Source organism: Erinaceus europaeus, chromosome 14, assembly GCF_950295315.1.
Source record: "Erinaceus europaeus chromosome 14, mEriEur2.1, whole genome shotgun sequence".
NCBI classification, from domain to species: Eukaryota; Metazoa; Chordata; class Mammalia; order Eulipotyphla; family Erinaceidae; genus Erinaceus; species Erinaceus europaeus.
In genome coordinates, this window is record NC_080175.1 from 45,991,976 (window position 1) to 46,008,544 (window position 16,569).

At 47.7% G+C, this 16,569-nt stretch overlaps 1 protein-coding gene across 3 annotated transcripts in view; it reads right to left on the minus strand.

Annotated features, from left to right (window-relative positions):
- The window catches only part of RPTOR (regulatory associated protein of MTOR complex 1), a 352,764-nt gene that overhangs the window by 251,716 nt on the left and 84,479 nt on the right, over positions 1-16,569 (minus strand). The window lies entirely within an intron of this gene.

The following is a 16,569-nucleotide window of genomic DNA, read 5'->3' on the forward strand; positions in this document are numbered from 1 at the left end:
AGCTCCATCTCTCCTGTCTCCAGCAGACTGGACAGAGGGTGAAGCTACAGGTGCTTTCTCAAATTCATACCAGGAAGGAAGAAAAAAATTAATAATTGACGCTCACAATCCAAATTTAAAGAACAGGTAGTTTTTAACTAGCAGCTATTTCTGATGCCTTATATTAAAAGATAAAGAAAATATAGTTCTTCTCTAATGAAAATAACTAAAAAATAAAAAAGACTACCAGATTACAACAGATAAAGAATTCCTGAAAAGAAACAAGAGACTGGTGAGAAAGCTAAGGATTAGTCCTGGTGGCTGGGCAGATAAGTGAGGCTTTTTCCTCCCTTCCTAAGATTTTCATCCAGTTTTCAATGCTTTGTATCATTTTTACAGGAGAATTTTCTCAAAAAGCAATGAGAGCTATGGTTGGGGTATACCCCAGTAATTAGGCAGCCTTCAATTAGCTCTGGGCTATCTTTGATGTGGAGCAACCAGCAAACCATTTAATTGGGGTGTCAGGGAGAACCAGGGGGGAAGCAGGCCCCTAATCAACACAAAAGGTTTTCAGAGACATCCTTTCAAATCTTTTAATTGACAGAGAAAAGGAAGGATGAAAGGGAAATCAGGAAAAATGCCAAAGACAGGAGGAAGACCATCACAGTGCTCTCTATAGTTCTAAAATGAACACATTTCCTTCCTTTTGAGGAGAAATGCACGTTAAATACTGTATCAAAATTCATTCTGGACATAAAATTTATAAAACCACATTTTCCCTTTTAAGACAAATTCTGGGCCCTTCTGGAGCAAATGAACACTGTGAACTTATCTCAGTCACTTTACAGCTGATGAGCCATGTTTATAAATGCTCTGTCTGCTAATCAAGCTTCTAACAGGCAGGATTTCTTTGGAGACTACTTCCTCTTTCTCATCTCTTCATTAGCCAACACTTTCCAGGCCTGCCAAGGTCAAGGATGCTGAATGCTGCTAAGTGTTCCCCTAGAAGATAGGTTGAGGCATGGATGGAGAGGGTGGCTGAGAAGAGAAGGGAAGAGGAGTGGGGAAGAGGATGAGCAGAGGAGATGGGCGGAGGGGGGGAGCAGCAACAGGTTCTGGTTTTTAGAGGCTGAGAACCAGTACTAGGCATTGAAATTATTATTACTATTACTTTTTTAATTTTAGGTTTCACTTGTAAATACAGATAAATAAACTTGAACTCAAAATCTATACTGGATTGGTATCTCTTGCCACTTGTTAGAAAGGAGATGGGCGGTAGCACAGCGGGTTTAACACACATGACACAAAGCACAAGGACCATTGTAAGGATCCTGGTTCCAGCCCCCGGCTCTCCACCTGCAGGGGAGTCGTTTCATAAGTGGTGAAGCAGGTCTGCAGGTATCTATCTTTCTCTCCCCTCTCTGTCTTCCCCTCCTCTCTCCATTTCTCTCTGTCCTATCCAATAACAACAACAGCAAAAACTACAACAATAAAAAACAACAAAGGCAACAAAAGGGAATAAATATAAAAAATATATAAAAAGGAGAAAGGAGAGCCAGCTTCTCCAAAGTGAGACACAGAAAGTGTGATCAGCACAGCACCCCTCCCATATATACATACACACACACAGACACAGACACACACACACACACACACACACACACACACACACACACACACCTGTACTGTGGGCTGGAGGCACCCCTCAGGTCAGGGTCTGCCAGGTCACTGCCCCATGGCTGTAGAGCCAGGTTCTGTAGGTATGAGGTCAGTGGGGACCCCAGAGCCCAAAGTATCAGAAAGAGCTGAGCAAGGAGCTAGAGCACTGGCTGCTGCCCATGGGGAGGGATTAGGCTCCTGCTCACACTCATGCACAACCTTATGCCAGTTCACTCATACTCTCACACCCACATCATTCACTCACTCACACACCTGCACTCCTTCCCCCCGCCACTTACACAAACACAGACCTTTTCCCTCCTTCCTCCTGTGCGCACTAGCATGTACACACACACACACACACACACATCGCCGCCGCCGCCGCCACCACCACCACCACCACAGAAGCCTCAAGGCCTCTGCATACTGAATAGCCGCCATCAGAAAGGACTCAGACAAGGATAGGGACAGAAAGCCAAGCCTCCTCCTAATGCTGAAGCTGAGTAACAGGTAAAAGCAGTGGCATGGTTGTCTTCCACATGGCATGTCTATCTACGTAGTTGGGCCTTTGCTCACTGCCCTCTGAGAGGTGCAGGCCTGGGCATTGCCCTGAACTCCCCTTCAAAGGCAGCCTTGTGCCTCCCAGCTCATTTATGTTCAAGCTCCTATGTCTCCAAGGTACAGGGAAAAAACAGTAAATAAGACTTCTCCGCAGATTGCCTGGCTTTGAGAAAAGAAATGGATGATTCTTGCCATTTTTGCCAATTTAGGGCCGCTTGTGAAATGTAATATATGGCCTGCAGTCCCCTCCCCAGGTATCTGCCGAGAAACATGGAAACAGAAGCCAGCACAGGGCTTGCCTCATGAGCGCCTGCTGCAGCTTTGCTCACAGCAGCAGGAACTGGACAGGCTGGAGAAGGCTGAGCCATCCAGTGCAGTCCTGCCCCAAAACTCTCCAGGGGCAAAGCAGAAGCCCTGCCAGCACCAGCTAGCAGCAAAGGGGTGGGGCTCAGCAGTATCTACCACAGGGAAAGGCAACTGGAGACTCAAACTGAGGGTGTGTGAATAGGACAAAGACAGCAGTTCCTAGAGAGAAGGTGGCCTCAGCCAACAGGCACCAGCCAAAAAGAGGCACAAGGGACCATTTTGGGTGGAGGAGAGGTTCTTTCTACCTCTCACTGCTAAAGGGAACACAAAATTGTCAGGGGCCAGCTGATGGTGCACCTGGCTAAGTGCACACATTACAGTGCACAAGGATCTGGGTTCAAGTCCCTGGTCCTCACCTGTAGGAAGAAAGCTTCACGAGTGGTGAAGCAGGGCTTCAGGTGTCGCTCTGTCTCCCCTCACTCTCAATTTTTCTATGTCCCTATCCAATAATAAAAGTAAATAAATAATTTTTCTAAATGTCAAAAATCCATCAAACGGAACACTTAAGGCCATTTTGATTTACGTAAGTGACAACTGCTTACAGAATGGCTCAAAACTGCAGGTTTCAGAGTGACAGAGACTCAAAGGGATGTGAAAGACTAACTGGAAGCAGAGCAGACCTCCCCGCACAGCCCATGTGGGTGTGTGCTCTGCCCAGTGCAGGAGTGAGGTCTCTAATGGGCCTGGATGAGGGCTGAGTGTCAGGGCATCGGGGCCCCTGGTAAGGCCCACAGAGTAAGAGGCCTGTGCCAGAGAGGCCCCAACATTAGTGCCAACACAACTAACAATTCCCATATACATGTCATGCAAACTCTCCTTCCTCCCTTCTCCCTTGACATAGACACAATATCTCCCTCTCCCTCTCCCTCTCCCTCTCCCTCTCTCTCTCTCTCTGTCTCACATGCTATTCTGACAACCCACCAGAACACACGTTAAAAAAAAAAAAGACCCCTTTCACCTCATGCTTGAGAGCTCAGTGCTTTATCCACTGTACCACAACCTATGCCACACAGAAAACCCCTTTCACACCAGTCACTGAGACTCTTTAAAAAAAAGTGAAAACAAGAAGAGGCCAGGCAGTAGTGAATTTGGTCAAGTGGACACACTACCTTGCATCAGGATCCAGGTTCAAGCCCCCAGCCCCTACCTGCAGGGGAGAAGCTTCACAAGCAGTGAAGTAATGCTTCAGATGTCTCTCTCTCTCTCTGTTGCTCTCCCTCTCCAACGCCACCCTCACCTCTCAATTTCTCTCCATCTGATAAAATAAAAGAAAGGAAAATATATAGTTGCTAGGCATGATGGATCCATTGTACAGGCACAGAATCCCAGTGATCACTCTGGTGGCAATAAAAATAAGTAAATAAAAATAAAAGACTAAACAGGAGATGCATGTAGTTGTGTAGAAAGTCTCAGAGCTTAGCGAAGGACAGAGACGCAAGAGTAAGAAATGCATAATTTGAATGATGGCACACACAAACACCAGGTAAGCCTATGAGCTCAGCAGCTGACATTACCCAGGTATAGTCACACAGTGGAAGCCACACCCGAGTAGGCAGCACTGATGAAGCCGAGCTCCAGCCCGCACCGGAGTCTGAGCCCCAGGCCAGCTCCAACACACAGCCCAGCTTCTGACCTGCAACACAAGGCAAAAGCTAGGAAAAATGCTATTGTGCTCAATACAATCTAAGCTGAGCAATAATGGCTCCTAGACAACCAACATCAATGGGAATCAGATGAAAATCATGGGGTGGAAAGAAAAAAAAAGGCAATCCACGAATCTGGTTAAGTCAGCTAAACAGAGGATGAGACACCACAGCAAATGAGGATCAGTAAGCTGTGAGGTAGGTCAGTAGGAAATACCCAGACAAAACATAAAAAGAAAGAATAAACATCAAGCAGAATATCAGAAACACATGGGGTACAGTGAAGGGAACATATTCTACTAGTTAAGAGTTCCAAGAAAGGACTGGGGAGGCAGCACAATGGTTTTGCAAAAAGACTTACATGCCGGGGATCGGGCGGTGGCGCAGTGGGCTAAGCGCATATGGCGCAAAGCGCAGGGACCGGCGTAAGGATCCCGGTTCGAGCCCCCCGGCTCCCCACCTGCAGGGGAGTCGCTTCACAGGCAGTGAAGCAGGTCTGCAGGTGTCTATCTTTCTCTTCCCCTCTCTGTCTTCCCCTCCTCTCTCCATTTCTCTCTGTCCTATCCAACAACGAACAACATCAACAATGGCAATAATAATAACCACAACAAGGCTACAACAACAAGGGCAACAAAAGGGAGAAAAAAAATGGCCTCCAGGAGCGGTGGATACATGGTGCAGGCACCGAGCCCAGCAATAACCCTGGAGGAAAAAAAAAAAGACTTACATGCCTGAGGCACCAAAGGTACCAGGTTCCACAAGCTAGAGCTGAGCAGGGCTCTGACTGGGGGGTGGGGGTGGGTTGGGGAGGTGTCTGTAATCCAGGAAAGAAGAGTCAGTATTTGAAGTGATACAGAGGAAATCCATGAAGCCACAGGGTCAAAAAGAACTATAAAGGAGGCCGGGCAGTGGCACACCAGGTTAAACGCACACAGAAAAAGCACTATAAGGAGGGGAGGAAAGGGCTGGGCTGTGGTACATCCAGTTGAGCACACATGCTACCATGTGTAAGGACCCAGGTTCAAGCTCCCACTCCCGACCTACAAGGGGGATGCTGCACAGGTAGTGAAGCAGATCTACAGGGGTCTGTCTCTCTCTCTCTCTCTACCTCACCCTCCTCTCTTAGTTTCTTTCTGTCCTAGCCAATAAAATAGAAAAATAGAAAGGAAAAAATTGCTCTCTTAGTTTCTCTCTGTCCTAGCCAATAAAATAGAAAAACAGAAAGGAAAGGAAAAAAATGGCAGCCGGGAGTGGTGGATCTGCAGTACCAGCACCAGCCCCAGCCCTAGCAACAACCCTGGTAGCAATAAAATAAGCAAACAAAGCAATAGCATAGCACTAGAAGGACAAACACAAGAGAAACTACACGTAGACCGTGACAGCCCCGGGGAAGCTTGGAAACCTGCCAGGACACAGTGTGTAAAGAGTCACCTTTGTAAAGAAGGCCAGAAACTGAATGCTCATTAGCTATAGTAGCAGTTGGGGAAGTTCACTCATCTGCGTATACTGAAAGTAATGATGTCTCTATTCAACTTGTAAGTGAAGCCGCTATTTCCCTTGCTTTGAGGTCACATTGGGAACTGTGGTAATTAAAGAAGGGCCCCCCGGAGTCAACACTGTGGGCACAGAACCATGAGTCACTGCCCCCCTTGGGCTGCTTGAGCGGCTGTAAGCAGGCTGTTAGCTTCTCCCTGCAGGAACCCTCATGTGGACTGCTGTGCATGGCCCGTATCTGATTTCTCAAGATGTCTGGCTTTGTCTTTTCATAAAGAACATATTCAATAGAACAGAATTTTCTTTGACGAAAGCATGGTCTAAGCTCTCAGCAGTACTGTCTGTCCTGGGGTAAAATGCCCACAAGTGTGGCTGCTTTAATGCATGGTGCTGGCCAGCTCACCCCTCCCTCCTCCAGGGCTTGTTCCTCCCATGCAGTCAGTGCCCCCTGGTCTTGCAGGTGAAAGAAGCAGCAATCTGAGAGCCTGTCTCAGCAGGAAAGCCAGGAGAGCTACCCCAGTGGAAGGCCCAAGCATGACCTTTCTAGCCATCTCCTCACACAGCACAGAAGTGAGAGACAGGACCTCAAGAGGCAGAACAAACCACAAGCAGACTTCACAGCCCAAAGGCAGTCTCAGCCAGCCCCCCTGCCTTGAAGTATCACTGAAGGGCTGGGTTCAGGGCCTATTGCTAGAGCAGCCAATCAGCACACGATTGGAATGCAAAGTGTATAGAGGACTGAAAGGAAGGTCTTATATCTCCAAGACAAGAGTGCTGTGTATTCCTTTGGGGGATTATCTGTGCTTTCACAGATCTATGGAACCAGAATTAACCAACTCAGAAGGCCACCATGAGAGAGATGGAGACTGGGAAGGACAGGAGGTAGCACAGGCTCCCTCCCTCACTGCACACTCACTCTCGCAGGTCCATCTCTCAGTCTGCCTGTCTATCCATCCAGCTATCTACATGACTATGCATATGCATGCACCTAGCCAGCCAGCCAGCCATCACTTAGCTGCCTATATACTCACCCGCCCACATACATATCCACTACTTGGTCCTGCTGATCAATTTAAAAATTGTCCAGGAAGCCGGAGAGATAGCAAAAGACAATATGTCAGACTTTTATGCCTGAGGCCCAAGAAGTACCAGGTTTAGTACCCAGCACCACCATATGCTACAGTGGAATATTGTTTTGGTGTCTCTCTCGCTCATGCAAATAGATCTTTTTAAAAAATATAAAAGACTAGGAGCAGCCAGTGGCAGCACACTTGGCTGAGTGTACACATTACTGTGCACAAGCCCCGCTCTTCACTTCCAGGGGGGATTCTTCACAAGTGAACTGAAGCAGTGGGTGTCTTTCTGTGGGTGTCTTTCTCTGTCCCTATCTCCCTGTTTGCCTCTCAATTTCTCTCTGTCCTATCAAAGGAAAAAAAAAAAAAAAAAAGGAAAAAAAAGAAGGCAAGCATGGCTGCTGGGAGAGCTAGATTCGTAGTTCCAGCTGTGAGCTGACCAGGAGAATCATGAAACTGAAGGGAGAATTAGCCAGATTTCTATCAGTTACAACTACATAGTCAAATGTTGTTGAATACATTTTCTTCTCTTTCATCTTACTTTTTACACTTATACATTTTTTAATTTGCTTTTTTTCCCTTTTGTTGCCCTTGTTGTTTTACTGTTGTTGTAGTTATTGTTGTTATTGATATCATTGTTGTTGGATAGAACAGAGAGAAATTGAGAGAGGAGGGGAAACAGAGAGGGAGAGAGAAAGACAGACACCTGCAGACCTGCTTCACCATCTGTGAAGTGACGCCCCCCCCCCCCTGGAGGTGGGGAGCCGGGGGCTTGAACCAGGATCCTTATGCCAGTCCTTGTGCTTGGTGCCATGTGCACTTAACCCACTGTGTTACCCTCCCAATACTTATACATTTTTAATACTTTTCCATAACAGAAACTAAATAGTCAAAGAAGCCTGTTTTCCTTTGAAGTTTAAAGTCTTCTTTAAAACCATTCTCAATGTCTTTCTATGGTTACAAATTTATTTTGATTTTCTCTATTTTCTGAAGTCAATTAAGATCATTTTGTTTTCCTAGTAAAACATGCATTTCATTTCAATTTATTAGCAAATTTTTGCAAAACAATTCTTGATGAGTTTTGATTTCCTCAAACTCATTATTGATTATAAGTGTTCATTTGCTGAATTTTTACTAAATTTAGACTATATATATATTATAGCTTATAACTAAAACCCCATTATGCAGCCAGTTAGAGATGCAGTTCTTTAAGAGGAACATCACAGAGGCCACTGGCATAGGGCTCCTGGTTCAGGCTCAGGATGAATTTACATAGTGGCTAGGACAGCCAAGGCAAAAAGCCAGGGACCCGAAACCAGGTGGTGGCTCACCTGGGAGAAAGCAAATGTTACCAGGTGCAAAGAAAAGGGTTCCAGACACAGGCCTCACCTGCAAGGAGGAAGCATAAGAGCAGATCAACTCTCAATTTATTCAGGGGTGAGCTTGGATATATATAGAGAAAGTTATACAAAGAACATTTTTCAAATACATCAGAAATTACAGGTTTCTTAAAGGTCAGCTTGCCCCTATGGTAGGGGGCTGGTATGACAAGAATTGATGCAGATACATAAAGGTCAAGATAATTAGTCTCCTGATGCAGGTATTTAATTACCCAAAGGCGTTTGAGAGGAGAATAGGGGTTGAACCAGTTATGGTGAGATAGAGAGAAGATAAGCAAGGTTTGATGCAAATTAAGGACATCAAAGGGCAGTGTTAGGAGTGTGTGATAAGGTGTGTTCTCCTCTGAGATCAGAAGGTGAGGTGAACTTTGAGTAAATGAACCTTAAGGCAGGCAGTCATGTGGCCTGAAGTTAGCAAGGAGAAACTGTGAGATCCCTGTGGGCTTGAGAGGCTAACAAGGCAAGCTTAGTCTGGGAGACTTTTTTCCTCTTGGCTCACCTCTATGACGAGAGAGACTAACAATTGGAGTGTCTTTCCAGACCTCCATCCAAGGATGGGAGAGCTCCCACATAGTCCCACACCTAGCCAGGAGAACGGAAACGCAGGTCCACGTACAGACCTGCATAAAAACATTCATAGCATCACCACTCCTCACAGTCCAAGAGAGGAAACATCCCAGGTCCATCCACAGATAGGGAAAGTGTATCTACCCAATGGGAGAGTAACTAGCCATAATCAGGACTGAGTTAGTTGCATGCACACACCAACATGCAGGAGTGCTAACCTGCTGGCAGTCAGATGCATAAGACTCTTATCTCGGGGGGGTCTGGGTGGCAGTGCACCTGGATGAGCACACACATCCTAGTGCACAAGGACCTGGGTTCAAGTGCCCTGTCCCCACCTGCAGGGGGGGAAGTTTCACAAGGGTGAAGCAGTGCTGCAGGTGTCTGTCTCTCTATATATGTATGATCTCCCTTTCTATCTCCCCCTTCCAACTCAATTTCTCTGTCTCGATACTAAATAAATTTTTTAAGTTTTTCTAAGAAAGACCCTTTCATAGGCCAGTGAAATAGTTCAATGGATAGTGTGCTGCCCATGTGTATAACCCAGGGTTAAACCTGGCCCCCACTGCACTGAAGGAGGCTTTGGGAGCGAGGTGGTGACGCACCTGGTAGAGCACACATGTTACAATTTATAAGGACCCAGGTTCAAGCCTCCAGTCCCCACCTGCAGGTGGAAAGTTTTGCAAGTGGTGAAGCAGTGCTGTCTCTCTTCCTCTCTATCTCCCTCTTCCCTCTCAATTTCTGTCTCTATCCAATAAACAAAGATAATTTTTAAAAAGAAGCTTTGGTGTTGTCATTTCTTTCACTCTCTGCAGGGGAGAAGCTTCACACCACTCTATTAAAAATAAAATAAAATAAAGATAAGATAAGATACCCTTATGTGACTCTGTCTATGCTCTAATGAGCCATTTGTCTCCATTCTATGGCACACAACAAGTAAATCTTTGACAAGGCTTGGGTGCATCCAAAATTCATGCACACCCCTCCTGGCATGGTTTCCCTGCACAGTGAACCCAGCTGGCATCAGAGGCACTACCCAGAGAGACAGCCCTCCAGGCAGCAAGTTCCCACCAAGCTGGGACCTAGCTTGTTGGTTCCACTGAGCTCCATGCAACCGCCTCTGAGACTGTTGATGGGCGCCTGAGTGGTGGCCTCCAGTTGAACTTGGGGACTCGCACAAGCCGTGCGGGTGCCAGATGCCCGCAGCAGCTTCACTCATGCTGACAGTGCGTGACCCTCATTCGCGATCTGTCACCCACACAGAGATCACCGCCACTCTTGTTAGAAGGACTGTAAAGATGAGAGATGATGCCCTTCAGAGGCTCATTAAGGACGGAGTTCAGCCCTTGTTTTGCTCTAAAAATACGATGCTTCAAGTAGGTCAGCTGGTGCGGCAGAGTGGGAATGGGGCTCCCAGGTAGGGTGGGGCAGAGGCAAAGAGGAAAGCAGGCACAGTGCTGCGTAGGGGGCTTCACTACCAGCCTGGGTAGGAAGCTGGAGCTGTGTCTGTGTGTGTGTGTGTGTGTGTGGGGGGGGGTCTACACATGGTCCTCCTGGTGCCAGTCCTTCCCCCTGCTAGATACCAACCAACCTTCCTCTCACACCTGTACTGCACTACAGGAAAAGCAGAAACTTCTCAGTTACACTCCAAGGAAGCAGCAAAGTCACAAGCCTGGGTCCTTCCATGGTCACTAGCACCATCCCCACCACAGCATGGAAGTATCGAGCTCTGGTACATTCTCCCTGCCCATAGAGGTGGAGGCTGGTGGGCACACAGGCCCACTGGATTCTGTTCCAGTGGGTACACCACACACAACAGCGGGGCTCTGTCCCATTGACCCCTCCCAGCTGCACAGAGACCAAGACTCCAACCCGGAGACCCTCAAGTCCCAGCCACAGAAATGGTTGCAGGATGACTTCTGTCCTTGTTTGCAAGGTGTCTGTTGTGTTTCTAACAGTTTAGACGTCATCCCTCCATCAGTTTGGGGTGACCAGTCCTTTCTTCTCCCCAGGTATAGTAGGAGGTGGACAGTGTGAGGTGAATGTCTGATTCTCAGCAACACCTCAGGGACCAACTCCCCACCAGTTGAGCCTAAGGTCTGATGAGGGTGGATAGAAGCAGTATTACAGGCCTGGCACAGAGACATGACTCCACATTCTGGAGAGCAAGAGGTTAAGGAAACTGCCCACACAGTTAGCCCCTGGAGGACTGGTGACTCTACATCTACACCGTCATGCAGACTGAATGATCCTGATGCCAAGTGCTTCACCAGATACCAAGTTATGTAAACTGAGTCTTCTGTGAGGAGCGCTCCTTCAGTGTGTCACAGAAACACAAACGTGGTGGCAGCACGACCTTATGGCACATGGAAAAGGAAGTGGGCAAGATGGAGGCAGAGAGGAGGGAGCAGGGTGGCTGAGGGGCAACAGAACAGGGGGGTGGCATGGGAATGGCAGCAGGTGGCAAGACTCGTCTCCTGCCTTTATGGCACTTTCACTACTGTGTAAAACTATGACCTCAGTTTGGGGGTGATGCCAACACATGACTGTCCCTAAGCAAGAACCCCTATGTAGTCCATCCCACCAGTCTGAGACCTGAGGAACCCCCCCCACCCCCCAAGTCCCCACATCTGACTCAGAACCCACTTACTGATAGATTCTCACTCCCTACACAAAATTCCCTTTTAAACATGGAGGGTTGAATCTGCAGTGCAGTGCTGTGGGTCTCTGTGCTGGCAGCTCTGACCCATTCCCCACCCACCAGGGCTGAAGCCACCCACAGCTGTGAGTTACCAGCAGGGAGCAGTCCCAGCAGAGTGGGCCTTGGAGCCTGGCTTGGCAGCCTGGGCTGAGCACTCTTTCCTGAGTGCTCAATGAGTGGGGTCAAAGGAACCCTCTTCTCCCCAGCCCACAGACAGCCTACCTTTTTGAAGAGGCTGGGACTGTGGCCCTGCCTCTGACATGGCTGTGGGTGTCAAGGCCTGTGGACACCTGTGCCCAACGGCTGAGTACATGCCTGCCTTCCAGGTCTACAACAGCTGTCCTCTTGGCGGGTTACAGCAGCACCTTCCTTCAAGAGTACGCTCAAAGGCAGGTGAAATAGAGGGAGCCATGATCTTCCCACCAGGTTTTGGCCTGGCACAAAGGTTATAAGAAGAGCATGGCTGCCTATCCCCAAGCAGGCTGGTGTCCCTGAAAGAGCTAGAAAAACAGATCTGGTCAACAGCAAGACCAGTTTTCACGCCCTGGCTCATAAGGTTGGCCAGTCAAGATGGAGTCTGTTAAGGTAACTTGTGCATATTCTGTTGCTCAGTCCTGTCAGGGAAAAGATAATCAACAGACTGTCACATTCAGCAAACATTTCAAGGCCACCTCTGCGAACCCCTCTGGATCCTGCAGGTGCTAGTCAAGAGGGATATGGCAAGCACCCAAGGATGTGTGGGAGGAAGAGCCTAGGCCTTGTTATCAATGGACAGACACCTGAGTCCACTTCCCACCTCTCTGCCCCCATATCTGCTCAGAAGAGCTCAAAGTATCTTTACCTCAGGACTGAGGCTTTGTCTCTTGCTCTAGGCCTCTTGTACCTGAAGACCAAACACTTTCTAGCTAACATTCACCTTCTTGTTTTTGTTGTGTCATGCCATCCTATCTATCAATACCTGTCGATGCCTTATCACTGATCATGAGTCATGTGAGACTTGTGAAAACCTGCGCTGTTTGCAATCCATAGACTGTCACTGTGTGGTCACCAGCCTGCCCACACTTCACAGGACATTCATGAGGCCTTGGCCATGCTCAGACCTGTGAGGGAGAGTGGGCACCCAGAAACTCACTAAGGTAGTAGTCCTACTCCCCACAGATTCAGGCCACTCCAGACCCCTGCCAATAGCCAACACTCACCAAGCTGCTCCCCCCATCCTACGGAACTACAAAGACCTCCATTAAAACATGCTCTTGGACAATCAGATGAATACATTTCGCCCCAAGTTAGGTGTGGTGGCCTTCACCTCCTAGGGCAGGGGTGGGAAAACTTTTTTCTGCCAAAGGCAATTTGGATATTTATAGCATCAACTGCAGGAGATAAAAAACAATTGAATTAAAAATCAGCACTCAGGAGACTTCTGGAGGCGGGGCTACAAGCAGCAGCAGATCTGTTTCTCCTCTCCTCTCTCCTGGGTCAACTAGGAATACCAAAGGAGACCACCTGGGACCAAAACAAGACAGGACTAGAACGATTTCAGGAACCCACCAAATCACCAGTACAAACACGTGTGGCTGTTGGTCAGAGAGGAGTCTAGGGAGAGATTAAGTGGCTGGTCCGGCAGGTTATCAGTTGAGACACCACCTCCAGTCTGTTCCACCAACAAGGGGACAGCTGAAGGGAGGAGAGGACTCCCCTGAGACTCACCAAGTGCAACTGAGTCTCCATTGCTACTACCCTCAGAATCTGGAGCAGCAGCAGGGAGGCCCTAGGCTGACACCAGGGGACAGAGAACTAACCAGGAAACTCAGGAGAAGACCTATACCTCGGTGAAAAAATCATGTTAAGTGAAATAAGTCAGAAACAGAAGGATGATTATGGGATGATCTCACTCTCAGGCAGAGGTTGAAAACAAGATAAGAAAAGAAAGCACAAGTAGAACCTGAACTGGAGTTGGCGTATTGCACCAAAGTAAAAGACTCTGGTGGGGAGAATACAGATCCAAAAAGGATGACAAGAGGACCTAGTGGGGGTTGTATTGTTATATGGAAAACTGGGAAATGTTATGCATGTACAAACTATTGTATTTACTGTTGAATGTAAAACATTAATTCCCCAATAAAAAAATTTTTTAAAAAAAATCAGCACTCAGTATTGCCATGAAAAAAGCTGCAGTCACCTTGGCAGGAGCAGAAAAAATAACGTCTCTAGCCTCCCTTGTCTCAGAGACCCCTTGCCGACCACCCCCACCAGCTCCCAAGTTACACGGCTCTGCTGCCAGAATCACAGGCTTGCTGGAACGATTCTTAAAAAGATAAATTCTTTCCTTAAGTGTTTTTTTTAACTTTATTGTATTTATTATTAGGCAGTAACAGAAAAAAATGAGAAAGGGTAGATAGAAAAGAGAGATACCTGCATCACTGGTTAAGCTTTCCCTCTGCAGGTGGGGACCATGGACTTGAACCCAGGTCCTTGTGCACTATAATGTGCACGCTTAACCAGGTACACTACCACCCCCAAAAGATAGGTCTTTCATTGTGTGTCCTGGGCTTCACTAAGCTCTCCTTTCTATCTCCCAATTAAACTTTCAGGAGAGACTAGTGATGAAATGAGGGAGGTTTATTTAATTGCAGAATTTTCAGCTGAAACTACAGCTGGTCTTTTCCCTCCAATCTTCTGCAGAATAGCAATTTATTTACCTACCAGGCACTAAGGCCGAGTCTTAAATGAAGCCAAAGCAAGATTTCATCATAGCCAAACCCTGGCCGCCTTCCAAAAAAATAAATCCAATTCTCAGAGATTGATTGAACACCAGTCACCTTTACCAAAGTGTTTGCTCTTGCAGAAGGCTGGGAATGTGGGGAGAGTTGTGGGAAGGAGCTGGAAGGTCCAGGGCTCGCTGCTCCCTAGATGTTCATGGGGCCAGTGGCTGGTGACAGTGAGCCTCCATGTACGGCACCCAGCAGGCAGGCAGGCAGGCAGGCAGGCAGGCAGGCACTTCCACAAACTGTAGTAATAAAAATGACCTGGTTTCCATCTAGGAGAGAGAACCTGATCTCTGGGCACCGTACCCAAGTCTAGCATTGTGATCGTTGTCCCTTTGTCTTACTGCAGAAGACACAGCTGCTGCTGTTTATTGCTACAGAAACCTGAAAGCCCTGGAGAGTATGATAAAGTGGGGTACATTCAGCTTGGCAATGTTTCAGGGGGTCTGGGGAAGAGCAGGTATGGTGGATGCCAGCAGTGGAGCTTGGCAATTGCCTTGTGCTCTGTGTGAGAACCCTGCTGGTGGGGACAGGCCTCCCTCCCAGCCTGAATGTCACTGTCATGAGGCAATGAGGACAGAGACATGGCCCACGTGGTTGAGCACATATGGCACAGCCCACGGTGACAGCAGTGTCGGCAGGGACCTTGCTGTATCCACTTCTCTGGGTTCCTCCCTGCCACTAACCAGCTGCAGCAATGAAAACATAAATTGTTTTGAGGTGAAGCAGTGCTCAGCATCAAACCCAGGGCCTGATGTGCTCTGTCACAGAACTACATCCCAGCCTGAGTGCGGGGATTCTTTAAACATTTTCCTGTACTGAGAAATTAATGTCCTGGCATCCAGCGACGGGAACACTCTGTATTCAGCATTATGGTTCTGCCTCCCAGATGCAGGCAGAGAGCCACAGCGAGGTGCTGGGCTACAGCTGCCATGTAAGAACAGATGGAATGTGTGGCACCGACCCCCTCTCCTGAGTGTCTGCCTTATGAAAACACTTGCCTGCCCTCCCTGGCCCTATGAACCATCTCTCTCTAGGACACTATTTTGCAACCTGTGCTGGGAGTCCCACTGACTTGAGCACACTCTCATATTGATGACCACCCATTCAGTGGATCTGTGACTCTAACTCAGGCATATCTGTTCCACTCTATCAGTCCTGCCCATCTAGGTAAGGCAATGCCACCTCCAGATGTCAGAGAAGAGATCTACGGTTAGAACCATAGATTTAAAACCATAACATATCCTACTTTAAAAGACCCCAATTCTCTCTGCTAGCAGGAAGTAGCCAATACCTGCCAACTTAAACAAGTACCAGGAGGGGCCTGGTGATGGTGCAGCTGGTGGAGTGTACACATTGCTATGTGCAAGGACCTATGTTCAAGCCCCCAGTCCCCACCTGCAATGGGGAAACTTCATGGGCAGTGGAACTGTGCTGCAGGTATCTCTTTCCCTACCCCACCCCCATCAAAAAAGAACAAAAAAACCACTAGGTTCAGTGGAGTCACTGGCACCAAGTCCCAGCCACAACCCTGGTGGCAAATAAAATATATAAAACTAAATGCATAAATAAAGCTAGCTGTGAATCAACTCTAAGTACTCAAAGAACAAATAACACCAACAGAATAACATATAATAGCTTGCAATATTAAATGTGTACTCCATGGCTGCATCGTCTTTTGTATAATCATTCTCTAAAGCAAGTCAGTACAACAGCAGAAACTGGTTCTCTGAAGAACACAACTAACAGAGCAGACTTTATCTGGCTATGTGCCTCCTTCAACAAACACACCCAGTGCAGAGTCAAATCGGGAAGTCAAGCCCAAGAGAGTTTCAGAAGCAGTGCTGTCAGAAAGGCAGGTGTTTTCAATTAGGTGGGGCTGGCTCTTCCCCCAGGCATTGGTGCTGCCATGACTTAGATGGCACGCCTGCCTGCCTGCTGCCACGCACACATTGTGAGACTGGGACTTCTATCAGCGCCACATTCCTTGACTTTGGCCTTGTAGGGATCCTGAGGACCTGCAACATCTTCACAACATCTCTCCAGTCCTTCTCCAAGTCCAGACATGGCATACTCTCAAGAAAGTGCTTTCCAGTGCAGATGAAAATGGCTGCTCAGAACCTTCCTTGCAAAAAACTAAAAGCTCATGGTTCTAGACTTGACAAGTAGAGATTCGAAGCACAGAGAAATGTCCCAAACACACAGCTATTTCCCAACACTCTGCCCAGGGCAAAAAGCAATAATCACTCGAGGACACGAGCAACAGGAACCCAACAGCTGGGGTTCATCCCCTCTCTGGGAACTTAATAAAGGCACAAAGAATTTCTAGGTTCCAGGTCACATGTCTACATGATACAAAGATAA